The 17,758-nt window shown below is 51.4% G+C and overlaps 1 long non-coding RNA gene across 26 annotated transcripts in view; it reads right to left on the reverse strand.

Moving 5' to 3' along the window:
- The window catches only part of LOC112664878 (uncharacterized), a 264,434-nt gene that overhangs the window by 45,580 nt on the left and 201,096 nt on the right, over positions 1-17,758 (reverse strand). For 20 of the 26 annotated variants that reach the window (XR_007403044.1, XR_007403038.1, XR_007403050.1 and 17 more), the window contains one exon: positions 6,440-7,430. This is a non-coding gene — a long non-coding RNA (uncharacterized LOC112664878). Of the gene's footprint in view, positions 1-4,664; positions 5,935-6,439; positions 7,431-17,758 lie in introns of those variants that run through there. The other 6 variants (XR_007403031.1, XR_007403039.1, XR_007403030.1 and 3 more) reach the window with 6 other exon arrangements.

The following is a 17,758-nucleotide window of genomic DNA, read 5'->3' on the forward strand; positions in this document are numbered from 1 at the left end:
TGCCCAAGCCTGGAGGAATGAGCCCCAGAGGACGGTGACACAGTGGAACCTCAAGGGAGGGGCTGGGAGCTCTTTCCACCCCCTCACTCAACGTTCTGAGCACTTGCCCTCAAATGGTTAACTGAGGTGACTCAAGGGTGAGCATAGGGCTCAGAGACTCTTTGATGTACAGAGTCTTACTTGGCATGGAGGGTACATGGGGGAAGGGAGGAAGTGGTGCTTTGGTGGTTTCATGTAATTATTTTCCAAGACTAACAGGATGCTATTCTCTTCAAACAAATCTGATGTCCTTGTGCCCTCTTGCCCTTGATTCAGATCAGTTACAAAGACAGCTTTCCCCAAGGTGATCTGGACATGTGGCTCTCCTTTCAAATCGTCCTTCAGAATGCCTTTGATGTGTGGGTCCTCCCTCCCCAGGCACATTTTCCTCAGCTCAGTGGGCCATCACGTCGCCTTCGAAGCACTTTCTTCCCAAAGTGGTCTTTTTCCACATAGTTCCTCAGTAGACGTTTCAACATCAAGTGGGACACACATTTACGTGAAATGTCACTTGAGCATCGGGCTGCTTCCCAGATGGAAAGCAGTTTGGGGCCTATCGTGAGCTTAACGTTCTGCCCGTTAGTGACGGAGGGCTCACGCCAAAGGCCCAAGAGAGATAAATGTAAAAAAGTGAAGCCACTTTTACTCACTCACTCACAGGCGCAGCATGAGCTCTACTCTGGGCTGAGCTCTGCCTACAGAAGAATCGAGATGCTCGCATCGTGAAAGGGAAGGCAGACATCAGTGGGTTGTGAGAGATCGACGCTATGAGGAAGGAGTCCTGGTTGTCAGGAAGCTCCAGAGGAGAAGGTTGGAGAAGGCTCCCACATGGAGCCTGGAAGGATGAATGGGTTTCCTTCCTGTTCTTTATCTCTAGAAGATGGTGACTCATCCACCGTGTGTTGAAAAGAAAAAACTCCACCTGCAACGTTTGCCGATTTCCTTGGTGTAAATACTTCCGTGGACCAATAGCAAGTTTCAGGCTACCTACCGGCTGTGACCCCCACCCCCACCCCCGCCACAACAGCATACCGTCGTGTCCACCGGACAGATGTGATGGATGTAGATACCTTCAAGCGGATAGATAACAGTGAATAGCTGACGGTGAAAGATTTAGGAAGTGATAAGTTTGAGTATTTATTTAATTATAAATTGTTAAAAAAATTTAGATTTTTTTTATTTATTCATTCATGAGACACACACAGAGAGAGAAGCGGAGACGCAGGCAGAGGGAGAAGTAGGCTCCATGCACCAGGAGCCCGATGTGGGACTCGATCCCAGGACTCCGGGATCACAACCTGAGCCAAAGGCAGATGTACAACCACTGAGCCCCCCAGGTGCCCACAACTTTATTTTTAATAGTGGTCGTATTTAATAACCAGCTCCCAGAATTCCAGAAAACCAGTCAGCTGTCCAGCTCACCACAGGGTTATCCCTTCAGTTACCTGTACAGCCTTGCAAGCCTCCCCCACGTCCCTGGTATTAGGCCATCCTTCTGACCGGGCTCCCTGCCTCAAGAGGAGTTGCTCTTCCTCCCACTTTCCCACCACTCCCACAGTGTGGCCATGGTAATCTTTCTAAAATGCACTGAGACCATGTCTTTCCCCTGATGGAGACTCTTTGGTGGGTATTCCATCCCCTCCCTGCATGATGCAGACCCCTTGCCCCACACCTGTGTCCCTGCCACCCCCACCTCCAGCATCCTATCCTCCCAGCACAACCCGCGGCTGCCCTGTTCCCCTGCTCCCTACAGCACCTTCCCTTCTTCTTCACACCCAGTGCTCTATCCTCCAGATCCCCACTTGGACATGACTTTCTGGGGAGACTTTCCCTCGCTCACCACCCCTGAGAAGGTCCCCGTTGTGCTGCCACAGAGCCTGGACTTGAGCCATGGACACACTTTCCAATTGGGTTGTAAAAATAGAGCTGAGTGTGGGGCCAGGTGCAGACTGCCTGGCTGTGACTCCTGGCTCTGCCACTTACCAGTTAGGGGTCCTTAGAGAAGCCAGTTCACCCTCAGAGTCTCTTCCTCTCCTGCAAAATCGGGTAATAGCAGCCCCGACCTTGCAGGCTTAGTGCAAACCTCCTACGCTTCAGCCCTACCGAGTGCTTGCAGCAGAACCGGCCCACAGCAAGGGCTCCTAGGAGGGAACTAATACTGGCCCTTGACAGGCCGCCACCAGGACCCGAGCTGCTGCTTCTTCCTGCTGCTGTCGATGTAAAGGTAACACATCGGGGGTCAGTAGATGCTCAGGGACTCTGCCGAAATGAATGACCCGAGGAAAGAACGGATAGGAGAGGGAAAAGCTGGGTATTCATTGCAGAGAGCGAGCCCGGCAGGAGGCCCACGACACGCACACTCTCGGTGGTGGAAACAAGCATCAGTGCAGCCCCAGAAAGACTCTGGAGGCCACTGGTGGGGATCGGATCCGTCCAGTCCCGTTTCCCCACCTAGTTGTGGTAGTGAAGCACCACAGACAGGCCAGCTGAAACCACAGCCACAGGCACTTATTTTCTTGCAGGTCAGAGGCTGGAAGTGCAAGGCCAGGGTCTGGTGGGGTTGATCCCGAGGAGAGCTCTCTCCCCGGCCTGCAGACAGCTGGCTTCTCACCATCCCCACGTGCCCTTCCTAGGGGCTTGCGCACACGAGAGGCCCTGGCATTGAGTCCTTTATGAGGACACTACTCTTATTGGATTAGGGTCCTACCCTCATGATCTCATTTAAGCTTAGTTACTTCCCCAGACACCCCATCTCCAAACGCAGCCACGCGGGGAACTGGAGCTGCGACGTGAGAATCTGGCAGCGACTCAAGTCTTCAGCCCATAGCCTTCCTTCCCCCCAACACGCGCCTCCTGCTCTTGCAGGAAGAGCAGCCCCGTGTGTCGTGGGCTCCACGCTCTGGGGACAGGCGTCCCATCAGCGCTGCCAGCGGGCCAGCTGCTCCCAGCACCTCTGCTAACGACCAGCTATGTGTGTCCGCTGCGTCTGGAGCCCGAGAATTTGTTTTTTTAACTGGGGACCTTATTAGCTACTAACTGCTGAGAGATGAGAAATTGCAATCAGACCATTCAGGTGCTTGGCCTTTCAGGTAAAATTCCCTCTCGGGGGCCCGCCTCCGTCTCCGCCTATTCAAAATTTTCCAGCCAGTTCCATTCTGTCAAGTAATTATTTACAAATTAGATTTCCAGGGAATACATGATCAGAGAATGCTAGCACCACACACATAAATAACAACAAATTATTTCTCCAAATAGCCCAGCATTATTAGGAAACTCGAGGACCTGTCGCCCACTCTCCCCACGCTGACAGCACTTATCAGCCCTTGGTCTCCCCGCCTGGAGCTGGGGATGTGTTAGGGACACAGGGCGAGTGACAGAGAGCCCTGATCAGTGCTGTGGTCTTGGGCTATGATGGAACAATACTCTTTTCAGATCATCTTCTCAATTCAAAATACGCAGGCACTCGATAAAAATAGGAAGCATTTATTTGCGGTTTCATTAGAGCTATAATAATGGCTTGTTGTAAAGCATCTACTATTTGCAGGAATGGGCCTTCAGGCTCCATCAGCTATCTGGTCCCCTCTTTTCCAGGAACAGAACAGCAGAGTTATTTGAGCCCAGCTGAAGAGAGGACGTGGGCCGGCCTCCCTGCAGCTAGGTGTGGCCCTCTGGGCTCCGGCCAGGGATGTGCAAGACGAAATGTGCAGAGGCGAAGGAAGGAGGGCTCCCGGGACGGCTGCTCAATAAAAGCAGAAGGGAGGGGAGTGGTGCCCTTTGTCCTCTTCCCCTTTCCTTCTCCCTGAAATATGGATGTGATATGGCGAACGCCCACAAGTATCTTGACCATGAAATGACCATGAGGTGGAAGCCAATCATGCGCGGACTGGAGTGGTAGAACAGCAGGACAGAGGGGCCTGGGTCCCTGGTGACCCGAGAACGGCCATCCCGGGCCTCGGCTGTACGCACCACACTTCCTCAGTGAGAGGGAGACGCTTTACCTCATTCGAGCCGCTGTTAACCGGGCGTTAGATGCAGCCAGGCTGGTTGTAACCCACGCCACGCTTTACACACGTTCCCTCCACACAGGCAGAGATGCATTCAGGAGCTGCGTGCTGCATTTCTGTTCCCTACGCCCGCCCACCCCCCAAAGCCTCCCAGGGCCGTTTAGGATGTGAAGTCAGTCCTGCCTTTATTAAAATCCAAGGCAGCAGAGCCCTTGCAGAACTGACCCTCACCTGCCAGAAGTGCGTCAAGGTCAAAGGATCAGCGTTGAATAGTGTTTGCTCTTTGCCTTTTTCTGAAGACCTCATGATAGAAACGTGGGAGAGAGGTGATAGAGTGTGTGTGTGTGTGTGTGTGAGCAGAGTGGTGAGTGTGCAGAGTGGTGTGTGTGCACCCATGTCTGTGCCCATGAGCTCTCGTGCATGTGACGATGCTGGGGGGAGAAAGGGAGAGACAGGGAACAGAAGAAAAGTGTGAGATGCTGCCAATGAATGGAACTGAATTACCATTTCCTATCAAAAGCACCATGATTCTGATTAACATTTACATTTAAGCACTAACTCATCTGCACTTAAGGGTTGTTAAAACTCTAACCACTATAGCAAAAAATTTAGTATAACAGCTCGACTTCATATAATTTTATTATTTTCGATAAAAACGAAATGTTAAGTGTATAACTAAAAGTGATTGGGTTTTTATGTTTATGTAAGACTCTTCACATGATTAGAGTCAGCAGTCTTTAAACTTCATGGTCAATGCAGCTCCAAGTTTTGGTGTAAAAAGGGTGATCACCATAATCCCAGGATACATCTGATCAATTCTGGGAAATACCCGAATAACTATGAACCTCCCAGGGAAAAACAAAAGTCGTTTTTATATTTCTTTGATGATATATGTTACTACGCTCACATATTTCAAATAAGAATCATATAAAAATAATAAAATAGCAAGAATAAGACCCACTAACATGCTGAAAGTAGCTTAGAGTCAGTAATCAACTAGATCACACACTTTACCCTGAAATACTACAGTATTTTTCGAGAGTGTTAATGGCCTCTGCCTGCAAGAGTGTCAGACCCATGTTCTTTTTTCCAAAAACCAAAATGACAATAATTAAACCAGGCAGCTGCTGCCCCCAGTAATATGACAACCTCTCCCCGCTCCCTGGAATTTGCTGGAATCACCCTGCTTGAGCTCATCTCATTCGAATTAGCTGTTCCCTCCCTGTGCCCCAGCAATCTGGGTGAGTTTCCCATCTATTAGCTGAATTATTCAGATGTTTTCCCACAATGGCACTAGCAGTGCTCATATAACTAGTTTCTAAATCAACAGTGAATTACATTATTGACAATCTGAGCAGATTAATTAAGAAATCTGTCAGGAATGACACTATGAGAGCTGGCTCCTTTTCAAGTCCGATCCTCAGCCTTCGAGATAGACTCATACCTGATGTGCTTTCGGAAGCGGAAAGGCAAGCTACAACACCAAATCTGGGTTAGGGAGACGGCCCCTCGGGGCTGCCAGGAAGAGCCAGGGTGGGCTGGGGGCAGTAGGCGGGCACATGTGCACACACACGCGCACACACACCCCATGGGGTTACTGGCTGGCTTACATCAACTAACAAGCAAGGCTGAAAAAATAATGTTCTATGCAGAGTAGAGGGCGTGCGCACGTGTGTGTGTACTGTTGTCACTCCCAGGCATGGATTCTGGTAACAGGAGACATCACGAACATGCCAGAAGAAGCTACTTCGAGACACCTGGGTGGCTCAGCTGTTAAGCGTCGGCCTTCAGCTGAGGGCGTGATCCTGGAGTCCCGGGATCGAGTCCCACCTCGGGCTCCCTGCATGGAGCCTGCTTCTCCCTCTGCCGGTGTCTCTGCCTCTGCCTGTATCTCTCATGAATAAATAAATAAAATCTTTTAAAAAAGAAGAAGAAGAAGAAGAAGAAGAATCATCTACTTCACCTTTTGGGTTTTGAATGCATGTGTTGCAGCATTTGGGGTCTCAACCTCCAAAGACTAAGCAGCCTGAGAGAGACTCCCTGTGGTGCTCCACGCTGAGAAAGCAACTCCTCTATCCATCTATTTTTTTTCCCTTGGAAATAGAAGTTTTGCCAACTTTCCAGACAGTATGACATCCAAAACCCAGCACAAAATCCAAATAAATTAGTGAAATACAAGATAAGAATATCATAGTATTCCACTGCTCTATTTGATTTAATAATTCAATTCAAAAAAGTTTGGAAATCACTAAATCAGTCGCGATAGTTCTGCAGATTTACAGTAGCTGACATGTAGGGTCTGAGGTCTGAAGTCCAGATTCAACTCCGACCCCAGTCCCTGAGGAACCGGGTGGCCTTGAGCTGGTCACTTGTCCCCCAAAGCTCAGCGTTCTCACCTGTAGCCATCCGTGCCTCCCAAGCTGCAGTGAGGACCACCAGGAAAGACGGGTTTGAAGGGGTATATGGCTGGCATTCCAAGCACACTTGTTACCCGACACACAGCTGCAGGAGGTCGCCTTATTTCATGTTCACAACAACATTTCCTTTGGTTTAAGAGTAAGAATGCTGAGGCTCACAGATGTTTACATAAATATTCCAAAAAAAAAAAAAAGCTGGACACACACCACAGTCATTGGGCTCCCACGCTGAGGCCGGGTGCCCTGGGCCAACGGGTTGGAGCTGAGTTCCTTCAGGTGAGTCAGAGTTCTCCAAGAGGGTGGGAGGGGGTGCAGTGTGGGTTCCAGGCTAGGAAGGAGGGTATTCCAGAGCCTCCCCTGGGGAGAAAGGTGCCCAAACCCGGGGGGAGACTTGCAGGTGCATGGTATGTCTGGGGACCAGTGAGCACTACTGGACTCAGTCTGTGCCTACAGCCAAGGAGCTAGGTGGAGGCTAAAAGAGAGATCAGGATAATAATACCAATCACAGTGATTCTCACCTCTGGAGGATGAGCTCTGGGGGGGCACCGTTCCAGGTGTTGAGCCCATGCTTGTGCCACCACGTGATAGTTGAAGGCACTAAGGTGCAGAGAGGTTCGGTGACTTGAAATTGATTTGTGAAGTTGACTTGAGAGTCTGAGGAATGAGGAGAGAACATTCTGTCTTCTCAGAACTCTCCATGAAGCCCTCCCCACCCAGAAAGCAGCCTCAGGCCAGCCTGAGACACCATCCAGGGACAGTGACAGGCGAGCAATCAGGCTGATGCTACCTGAGGCTGTTGAACAGAATTTGGAAGGACTATTTTCCTGGTATGTTGCAAAAGCAATTCCTACATTTTGTCTCTTCCACCTCCAGATTCTGTGGTTCCAGAATGTGGTTCCATGAGGCTCAGGGTTGGGTCAGTTTTGTGACTTGGTATTCTCCAAAATCCTCACTGGTCATGTCCAACCATCTGAAAGAACGTGGGACAAAGAAGGATGGAGTTACACACACACACACACACACAGAAGAGTTAATATGTGTTATTTCTACAGGGCTGGAGTCCAGAAGTAGGGCGGTTACTATTTTTTCCTTATGATCCTCTATATTTTCAAATTTTCTACAATGGCCACTTGTTACTTTGGTAATCAGAAAAAAAATCATCTTAAACAAAAATAATATGTAACCACAAATGGCTAACAGAAAGCCATGGCTTCTGGAAGCCTGCAGATGGAAACGTTGTGGGGCGTAGTGGAAAAAAGCGCAGAATTAGCAAGTCACAGCCTGCCATGTCTTGACTGTTACACTCCGGGCAAGTCATTGACCATTACACTCCGGGCAAGTCAGACCTCATTTCATCATTCACAAAATGAAGTTACGATGTTTCCTCAATAATTTCACTAGATTTTTAAAAGGGCTCAAGCCAATTATGTATTTAAGGTGATTTGTATAATGTAAAGGCATCCCTGTTGTCATTACTCTTATCAATGTTGTACTATTAGTATTAGTATCAGTATTGGTATTATTGATGTAGAGGCAACATGGACACTCAAGAACAAAATTTTTCTTTATATGAAAATATTAACATAGATGATAACTGTTCTTGTAGGGCAGTTACATTACAAATGAAAATAAAGGGAGCCCCTTCTATTTGTTTTTTATAGGCATTGATTAGCCTATTGATATAGATTCAATGGCTTTAAAACCAATCAGTCAGACTAAAAGCTTGCCCAGGGATCTGGAGAGAAACAAAAGAGTCTTCTTATATCATCCTTCCCAGTTTTAAGATGAGCTATACATCCTTTAGGCCAGACGGGAAGGTCCTTCTGCAGTAACACAGCTTGCTGTGGAGGATGACTTTCCCATGGCAGTTGTCCTTGGTCCTGACACTGCTTTTGATCTATCCAACCAAAGAAATATTCATCCTTAGCAAGTGCAACCCTTTTCAGAGAAACCACAAAATGGTCATTTCAAATAATCATGATCCTGTTTTATCAAATAGCATTTATACATAGACCTGCAGTATGAGATATTTTAGAAACCTGCACGCCAAGTAAAACAAAATATATCGTGCAGACTCTTAATTTATGACCAGAAGAATGCAGTTGTAGTGGTGGAATCTTCCCATTCGAGTTGATTCCATAAATGAAAACAAGAGGTTTGTCCTTAAGTGGTATTGATGATACCCGTAGCGATCACGTTTGTCAATTTCATTAACCTTTCAAATTAGGTATTCATAACGTGTTAATGACAGCATAACACATCATTACATTATTCAATGTAATTTCATGGATATTATGTACAGTTGACCATGTTAGAATCTCTTGTCTTTACAGCTGTTAGAAAACATTATACTTTCCAAGATTATTAGGGATGTGTGAATACCAAACAACTACAGCTCAAATAATGGTCCCTGCTTGGCCTTGAATTCTGATCGGGGCGTGACTAGACAGTTTCCACTGAAGAAGAGCTAAACTCCCTGGAATGCTTTGTGTAAGAACTGAAGAAACGCAAAGCTGACAGAGAGCTTGAGAAGTTGTTTAATTACATTCTTGGCCTTCAGATTGGCAGTGATAAATTGAATTATGGATCAGCAAATAGTGACTCCCTCACCCCCTTGGAAGAGAGCACACTTTCCTGCCCCATGACTATGGGATTGGCCAGGTGCTTGTTCTGACAATGGGATGTGAGCAAGCACAATAGGAACAACAGTTCTTAAGCGTGCATGCACGGTCGTTCTGTCCTCTTGAGCTCCTGTGCTCCAGCATGAGAAGAACATGACCTAGGTGGCCACTTCCCTATGGGTCCCAGGCTCCTGAAGCAGGAAGTCCCCAGGCACCACCCATTCCAAACCCTCACCCACATGTGAGGGAGTGTAAATCTGGCACCTGAAGGGATGCATTGAGAAGAGCCAAGAACGACATCCATACCTTTCTACTCAGAGCCTGCTGTCCTTCCTTGAGGAGATGTTTCAGAAAGAAAATAATCTACTTAACAAACAAGCAAGTATCTTACATCTGGGTTGGAAAATGCAGGAAGTAGAGGTGTATTTACCCATCAAGAAAGCACTTCCAGAGTCCCTAAATGATCAAATCCACTGAGGCATGCTGTCCTTGCTACAGAGACACGGTCTCCTTAGAAGTTATCAGGTGCTCCTTCTCTTTGAACCAAGACCCAGCAGTCAGTGCAGAGCCCTGCGAGGCTTTTATCTTCTTTCTCCCATCGGTAATTTGATTCTTCACTGACAGATGCCGCCAGGATTTGTTCCTTCACTCATCATTCCACAGTATAAATACAGAAGCAGCGGCGTCGATGGAGCAGCCTCGGTACTTTCACTATCTGATGACTGCTTGCACTCTGCTGGCCTGCCAGCCAGTCTGCCTCAGTGAAGGGGCTCCCATTCCAACTCCGCCCTCTGCTCTTTACCGCACACATTACTTCTGATCTTTACCACCCTCTGGGATACTCTTTACTATCCTCTTGTTACAGATGAGGAAAGGGAAGCTCGGAAATTTGCTTTCCAAGGGTCCCAAGTCACTGAACATCTGAACCAAAATCCAAATCCAGATCAGTCTTCTAAACATTTCTCCTTTGTTCCAAAGCACACTTTTTTTTTTTTTTTTTAATGAAAAAAGGACACAAGCCACGTTTCTTAATAACAGAAGATCAGCAATCACAAGGAGGAGATTTCTGGAGAGGAACTCAACTTATCTTATTTCTAAAATCCACAAATACCAAAGGGAAGTTGGTAAATCACAACTGGGAGTGTTACTTGCACTTTACTCAGCTTTAATTATAAATCTATGCTGATGAAGAGCTTCCATGTTTCCTCTACAAAACAAACCAGAAGGCCCTTTGTGACACCTGAAAGTCACCCAGGGTTTTGTCATCTCATCTCTTGGTCCTTAGAGTCCCACCTACAGGCCTAGAAGGTATCTTTTGGTAATCAAGGTAAACTAAGTAAAAAGAAGCCAAATCTCAGACAGCTACTGAAAGGGAGAGTAAGTCATGCAACCCTGGCTAAAAAAAAAGTAAATAAATAAGTCATGCTCTAGATGTTAGAATACCTGCCAGTGCAAGCAGGTTCCTAAGGCTGAGGAGGAGGTGGGATGGGTGCCACGCTACCCTGGAAGACCACAGCCAAGCTCAGCCTGAAGACGATTAGGGGTGGGCATGTAGTTGGTGACTGCAAAGTGCTCTGAAGATGAAAGAGCGACCTCCGAGCAGTGGAAGGACCCAACCAATACTCTCCCAAAGGAGCCAACAATGACGGCCACAACCTCATGGCTGTCCTTGCATCTCACTCAACACAATCACATATTCAAGGTAGTGGAAGAAGCCACTTTTCATATCAACTCAAAAAGAAAAAAGAATAACTGTTGTGCTTCTGCTGCTTAACGACAGGACAGTGTTTCTGCCGGCACAGGTGAATGGTGGGGCTTGACCACACACATCGGTCTCACCTGTCAACAGAAGTCAGTTGGACTCTGTCCAGCCTGCCTTTCTCACGGCCGCTCACACTTGCAAGTGACTATCCAACCACAGAGGACATGGGCTCTGAGAGGCAGACGTGTCTGTCCACAAGAGAGGAACCACAGACAACCCGATCAGCCCGTCCACCGTGCGGGGCCTCCACTGCCCTCCATCCTAGGCAGTTACCACAGTGCTTCCTGCGTCGCGAGAGCAGGCCCCACCCCGGGTCTTGTGGAAATGTCTCTCGGAGCTGGGCTGCTCTCTTCACGCCTTCAAACGAAGCCAAAATATATTTGTCAGTTTTCTCTTGTTGTTTTGCTCATTAGGAAGGGCCTGCTGTACATGGTAACACCTGCCATAAGCTTGCTTCTTAGCTGCTTCCAGCCCCCGTACCTTCACCTCCTGGTGGAGCCCATCTTCCATGGCTTCACATCTGTCCCTTCCTCCTTGTCCTTTCCAAAGGCCAGCCTGGAAGCTTTGTGAAGAAAAGAAGGGGCAGGTGTCCAGGGAAGAATGGAAATGTTCTTCGATGCCACATAGAGGAGATAACACACGCTGTAGCATCAGACTGACCAGAGCACAGCTTCCAACTCAACACGTTGGGCATCTGGTTGATCTGGGCCCTGAGGTTCCTTGCTACAAAATGCCGAACAGTCAAGTGAAAAGGTTTGGGCAGAGTTCTGGGTGGGTGAAAAACACTCAACAAATGGCCACTGTTATCAAATATTTTTTAGAGCTATCAAGTCAACAAAGGTAGACTCAACAAAGACCGTAGCTCATAATGTTAACTAGTATTTATTGAGTCCTTACTGTGGCCCTGGCTCTGACCTTATCTCATTTAATCTGTTCAACAATCTTATAGTGCAAATGTTGTCATTATCCTCATCTTGTAGAAGGTGATGCTAAGATCCAGAGAGGTTGAGTACCCTTCCCAAGGTCGCACAGTAAGTGCTGTGGTGCAGGCACAGACGGTGTGACTATCGAGGCCACTTCCCTAAGTACTGTGATACAGTGACCCCTCTAGTGAAGCTGGCGAGTCAGGATCTCCATCTGAGAATCTACCCCTCTGTGATTCATTTTTGTTTTGTTCTGTTATTTTCTCCAGGGAGGCTAGAGTAGAAGGAATTTTACAAAGGGACACGAGAGCCAGAATGGAAGCCCAGAAGCAACAGTCCGAAGAGAGATAAATCTGCAGACTGAGAAAACCCAGGCAGTAGACAGCTACCTTGAGGCTTGACCTAGTTCACATTCTCTAGGAAGGAGAAAGCAGGGCGAGGCTTAGATTCTCCCGATGATAAGGTCCAGGGCAGAATCAGTAAGGGGAGGGAAAACAAGAGAGGGAAGGATAGACAGCAAGCACAGGTGGTAGGTGACCAAGCTGCATCGCTCCACTGACCAGCGAGAGACACCAGGGTCCCTCTGCTACATGGGACCTCTGGAAACAGCCACAGAAGAGCCTTGCCGTGGACTGGCCCACCCAAGGGAGCAAAGTTGGGGAGCTATTGTCAGGCCCCTCCCGTCTCCTGCACCTGCTCACAGTCACCCCACCAGTAATGAGCACCTACACTTCCCGGGGGTCACCTGGCCTCTCCGGGTAGCCTCGAGGCCTGGGTTAGGAGGGCCAGTGGTCTGAGCCTCCACATCTGATGCAGCCTCTGCCCTTGCCCTACTGGGGATGAGGGGCTCAGAGAGGGCGGAAGCCTCCGGGGCTCTTTCTGAGTAGGAGCCCTGGGGCCCAGGAGACAAGAGAGGCCTAGAGAACTCAGAAGGCAGGGGAAACTGTGTCCGATTCAGGGTCCTGGGGTCCCTCTGAGAAGTCAACAGCAGGCAGGGAGGGGAGTGCTGTGCTGTGCCTCAGTCTTGGGCTAATTTTCAAGTCTGGAGGGGGTGCTAAGTTGCCCAGAGCCACCTTTGCCCCCAAAGCAAGGGCACCAGACCGTCGGAGCAGTGCGGAGCACTCACGTTCTCAAGATCAAGGAAAACCCAGAGCCCAGGCGAACACCACAGGCTGAACTGGACCCATCCTGACCCTGCTTGGGGGAGGCCTCTCTTCTGAGCATCCGTGCAGAGAAGGAGAGGTCTCGGCCTACACCTGTCCCTGCCTTCACTTAGCCGCACACTTCTGGCTGAGGCCTTGAACCTCTTCTGTGCAAGACCAGTCCTAACCAGCCTTGCCAGCCTCTGGAGCCTCGGTCTCCTCCTCTGTGAAAGGGGATGAGGGCTCAGGCTGGTCTGACGAGGGCTGCCGTGAAAGTCAGAGTGGGAGACATCCGAGAAGGTGCCTTGCAGGGCTGTTCTTAGTGTGCAGGAGAGCCAGCTGGGCCCTGGCGGCCCGAGGGAATAGCTTTCAGGGAGCTCACCTAAAATCTTGCCCTAAACTTCCCATCTGAGGGAAGCAGAGGTCAGCCCTTCTATGCGCCCCTTGCCCTCCCGAGCTGAGCATTTGTCACAGCCACAAGAAGAGGGGCATTCCCTGACCAGGGGAGTCTCTGCCTTGATCCTGCACCTCAGAGGCCCCCGTTCTAATGTCCCCTGCCACACCTCTCTCCAAGGGGGTGGGAGTCTACGGGGCCAGGGACGTGCCCCTCAAAGCACATGATCCCCCCACATCGTGCCCTGGGCACTCAGGACCCCAGAATTCCTGGCCTAGACATCCCCCAGCCACTGTCCAGGGCCTGTGTTGCCTGCCCTTTCCCTGCTCTTCCTTCCTCCTCTAGAAAACCCACTGTGGCATGTCCAGCCCTGAATCCAGGGGGACCACGCCCCCCATTGGAGATGTGACAGTGGAGCTGGATGCAGGACCTAGAGCATCCACGCTGAGCAGGAGGCCCCCTCCAGTGGAGTGAGGTCCAGGATGCACCTCGAGAGGGGTTATGCATGCAGGGAGGACGACTCAGGGCAGCAGCGGCTGGAAGCCACCTGCTAAAGCAGCTGCACTAAAGCCCCAAGGGATGTGAATTCCAAGTTTGAGGCTGGTCCTCCAGGTCGAGGTAAGGAGGCGTTTCACTCAACAGTTTGTAGGTCAAATGCATAATCTTAAATATTAAGATCCTTAATACGTGGGCCCCCATTACCTGGGCACCTGCAGATTTTCAGGGTCATGTTCTCCTTTTACTCATCCCCCTTCTAACACCTTCCGACGTCTGCAGGGGCTTCATTTATCCGTGGGGGTAAGAGAAACGTTGAAGCAGGAGACGGGCGGGCACCAGATTCTCCTCCACCTTGGGTATTTCGTTTCTCCCCTATCTGTCCTAAGGGATTCAAGTCACCTTACTAATGAAAAGAATGCACTTCGAGAAGCCTGTGTTCCCAAACCTCTCCTGGTGTCCATTTCTTCACTCATTCATTCATTTATTCAACAAATATTTGTGGAGTGTGTGCTCGGTGTCGGGCACCACACCCTGGAGACACAGCCACGGACAGAAGGGGCGGGAGGAGCCTCTGGCCTCACGGAGCTTAAACTGTAGTGGAACAAGATGCACCCGACGGCAGTAAGCCACCTGGTCAGGAAGAGCTGCCCCCACCCCTACCCCCCGGCATGCTGCTCGGTGCACGAGGAAGCCCAGGAGGCTTGGGTTGGGGAGCAAGGCACCTGCCTGCGGTCACTTCTCTCCTGAGTGCCGCGGTGGGCTGGGGCCGGAGCCCCTGTGCCTTCCATCCTCAGGCCCCTCCTGTGTGGGGGATTAAGGATCGATCCTAATAACGACATCAGTTCACTCGTCTTGGCTGGAAGACGCAATGGCTCCTTCCTTCAGTGCAATGTTGGGAGCCCAAGAGCGGAGATGAATCAAGCACCACCCACAGAGATAAACTGGCATCGTGATCGACAACGGCGGAATTTTTTTTTTTTCAAAACCGATAAACAGGAAAGGAGTTTTGGTTTCAAAAATCAACCGATTTCCTTGCTGAGCCGTATCTAGGTTGTGTATCGAAGAAAACAAAAATAATTCTGGGCACAGAAGGGAGATGGAATATTTCTGCACTCTACACTGGGCCAGGTTGGCTTACTCCCAGCCATAAAGGATTCTGGTGTCCCTTTTTAAATAAAAATAAATAAAATAAAGCAGATCAACCCCGATGGTGCGTGCCAGCGAATGTGACATAGCAGTGGGTATTGGTGGGTGGTGTGAAACGCTGCCCAATTGCTAAGAGCGCAGCAGCCCCGTTGTGAAGCAAACAGCTGGGAGGAAAACACAGGTGTGTTAACAGAGGCCAGCCGTTCCCACCGCCCTGCCCACTGCACCCCTGCCCCCCGCCTCCCACACCCCTGCCGGCCAAGGTCACGGGGCCACAGCTGGCCACAGGGAGGCCCGCTCCAAGAAGGCAGGCTGAGGGGACAGCTCTGCCCAGCCGATGACCCTGCCAAGGTCACAGCCCGGCTCCACCTGGCGCCCCCTGAGCCCCCGGCCCCGGGGCTGCAGCTCCATCCGTGCCCAGAGCCCAGAGCGGGGCGGAGGTCGGGGGCTCTGCGACGGGGCTGCTTCCTGTTGCTGAAAGGCCAACAGGCTCCTGAGCGTAAAAACACCACAGGCAGGACGTGGACTCAGCTCTGAGGGGGCTCCGGGCACTCCGGGGTCCTCGCGCTGGCCTGGCCGTGTGGCCGGGGGGGGGGGGCCTCAGACGGTGGCGGGGACAGTGACGTGTGTCCCATGGCATCTCAGCAGGGAGCCCAGGCAGGTTTCTGGAAGCCCGTGGAGACACTCAGGGCAGAGGTGCACTTGTGACCCTACAGGGAAGCGGGCTGGCGAGCTCCTTCCTCCCCTCACGGGAGTCACCCCCTCCCACCAAAGGGACCTTGGGATGACATTTCAGGTGCTTTATGCTTGAGGGGTCCAGAACTGTTTTCCACGTGTAGGTCGGTCAAAAGGATAAAAAGAGTTGATAGAAAGCACTAGCATTCTTGTGGCCACTTTTTAACGGTAAAGACTGTAGTTTCATTAAATGACACAAGTGTTTAAAATGCCACGACGGACAGCCTTGGGTACATTCACTGCTGTCGTTCAGCCCGGCCTGCCCTGAGGACCCCTCTCTTCTCTTGAATGCAAAATTGCTCAAGCCAGCTGGACCCAGGGGTCCCCCAGGCCCCCGAAATTGTGCACCGGGCCCCTTGGAGAGAGCACTCGTGGTCCCCACTCAAGGCTGAAGGCTACTGGAGGTCACCCACCCCCCACCCCCCACCGCCAGGCCAAAGGGAATGAAACCCCCGTTTGTTGAAGATGAACCAGAACCGTTCTCTCTTTCAGGGACCGGCCTGCGCATTCCCACCTGATCCCACAGCACCGCTCCGGCTGCCCCTCTGCCCCTGAAGATGGATGCTTGGGCTGCCCCCAGGTGCGGAGGCAGGTGGGACAGGTATCGGGGAGGGTTACCTGCACGCCCTGGACCGCTTGGCCCGGGGCTGTGGCTGGGAGAGAAGCCAGCGGCAGCCAGTTTCACTTTTTTATATATATATATTTTTTTTTATTCATGAGAGACACACAGAGAGAGAGACACAGAGAGAGAGAGGCAGAGACACAGGCAGAGGGAGAAGCAGGCTCCACTCAGGGAGCCCGACATGGGACTCGATCCCAGGAGCCCAGGATCACGCCCTGGGCTGAAGGCAGGTACCAAACCACTAAGCGACCCAGGCGTCCTAGTTCCACTTTTCATTAAACTTGCTCACCCAGGAGTGTTCCTGAGCACCAGCCAGGGGCCCCGGGGACCCCACGAGGGAGTCGCCACAATAAGGGGACGCAGGCAGGTCCCCCACCTCCCGTAGGCTGGGCCGAGGACTCTGCATACTCTCTCGCGGGCCCTGGGGCCCTGGGCGCTGAGTCCCGGGGTCCCCGAGTCAGACACGGGGACACACGCCACTGACACAAGTGCCCAGAGCCGCCAGTCGGTAAACGAAGTTCGGTGCACGCCCCGGCTTGGCTGTGATTCTGCAAGCCCTGCCAGGGGGTCCTCGCTGCTCAGGGGGTTCGCGGACAGGCTGTGGGCCGAGGGAGGGCCGAGAGGACTGGCCGCTGCCTTCACTCCTCCGCCCCCCACTGCCCCAGCAGGGACGCAGACTGACACCCTCTGCGGCCAGTGGCCACTGCCAACGCCAGCTCGGGAGCACGTCTAAGTCCCTCGGCCTCTCTCGACCTTGGCTTCCTCGTCGGTAACGTGAGGCTCGTTGGGTGTACTCCTGGGGTGCAGTGGTCCGCAGCCAGGGAACCATCAGGGCCAGCGTCAGACCCGACAGGCATCGGCAGCGTTGAGCGCAGCGCGCTGCCTTCCCCTCCTGGCACCGGGAAAACGCCCAGGAGTTGCCATCCCTACCCCGCTGGGGTCCCGGACCCAAAAGAAGGGCACGTGCCTGTGGCCAGGTCCACGGAGGGGCAAGCAAGGCCGTGCAGGCTGCACCCCGGGCGCCGGTGCAGAGCCAGCCTGGCGGTGGCTGCGTCGTCATAAATGCCCCAGACAGCTGAGGCTCTTGGCTAGGGACACACGGGCCATCACGTGCCCTGGAAGCAGGTAGCCCATAAATGATGCATCAGGAGCAGAGCGAGCTGCAAACTGGGGAGCTCCAGGCCACGGGAACATCTGCACAGACAGAGGGGTTTGGGGAGGGGGCCTCACTGGGAAAGCCGACCTCGGCCGCGCGACCGTCCTGCCTCACTAGGGCCGTCCACCGAGTCTGAGCAAGTCTGCTCCGCGGCCATGACTCCCTGGTTTGCGCAGCAAAGGCATTGGTTGCGACCTTCAAAATATATAACATTTTACAGAATAAAAAGAGCCACATGATGTGCCAGTGGTGGCACGGTCAGTGTGACGAAGAATGGGAAAATCCCATCTTCTACCCCT

Source organism: Canis lupus, chromosome 17, assembly GCF_003254725.2.
Source record: "Canis lupus dingo isolate Sandy chromosome 17, ASM325472v2, whole genome shotgun sequence".
Lineage (NCBI taxonomy): Eukaryota > Metazoa > Chordata > Mammalia > Carnivora > Canidae > Canis > Canis lupus.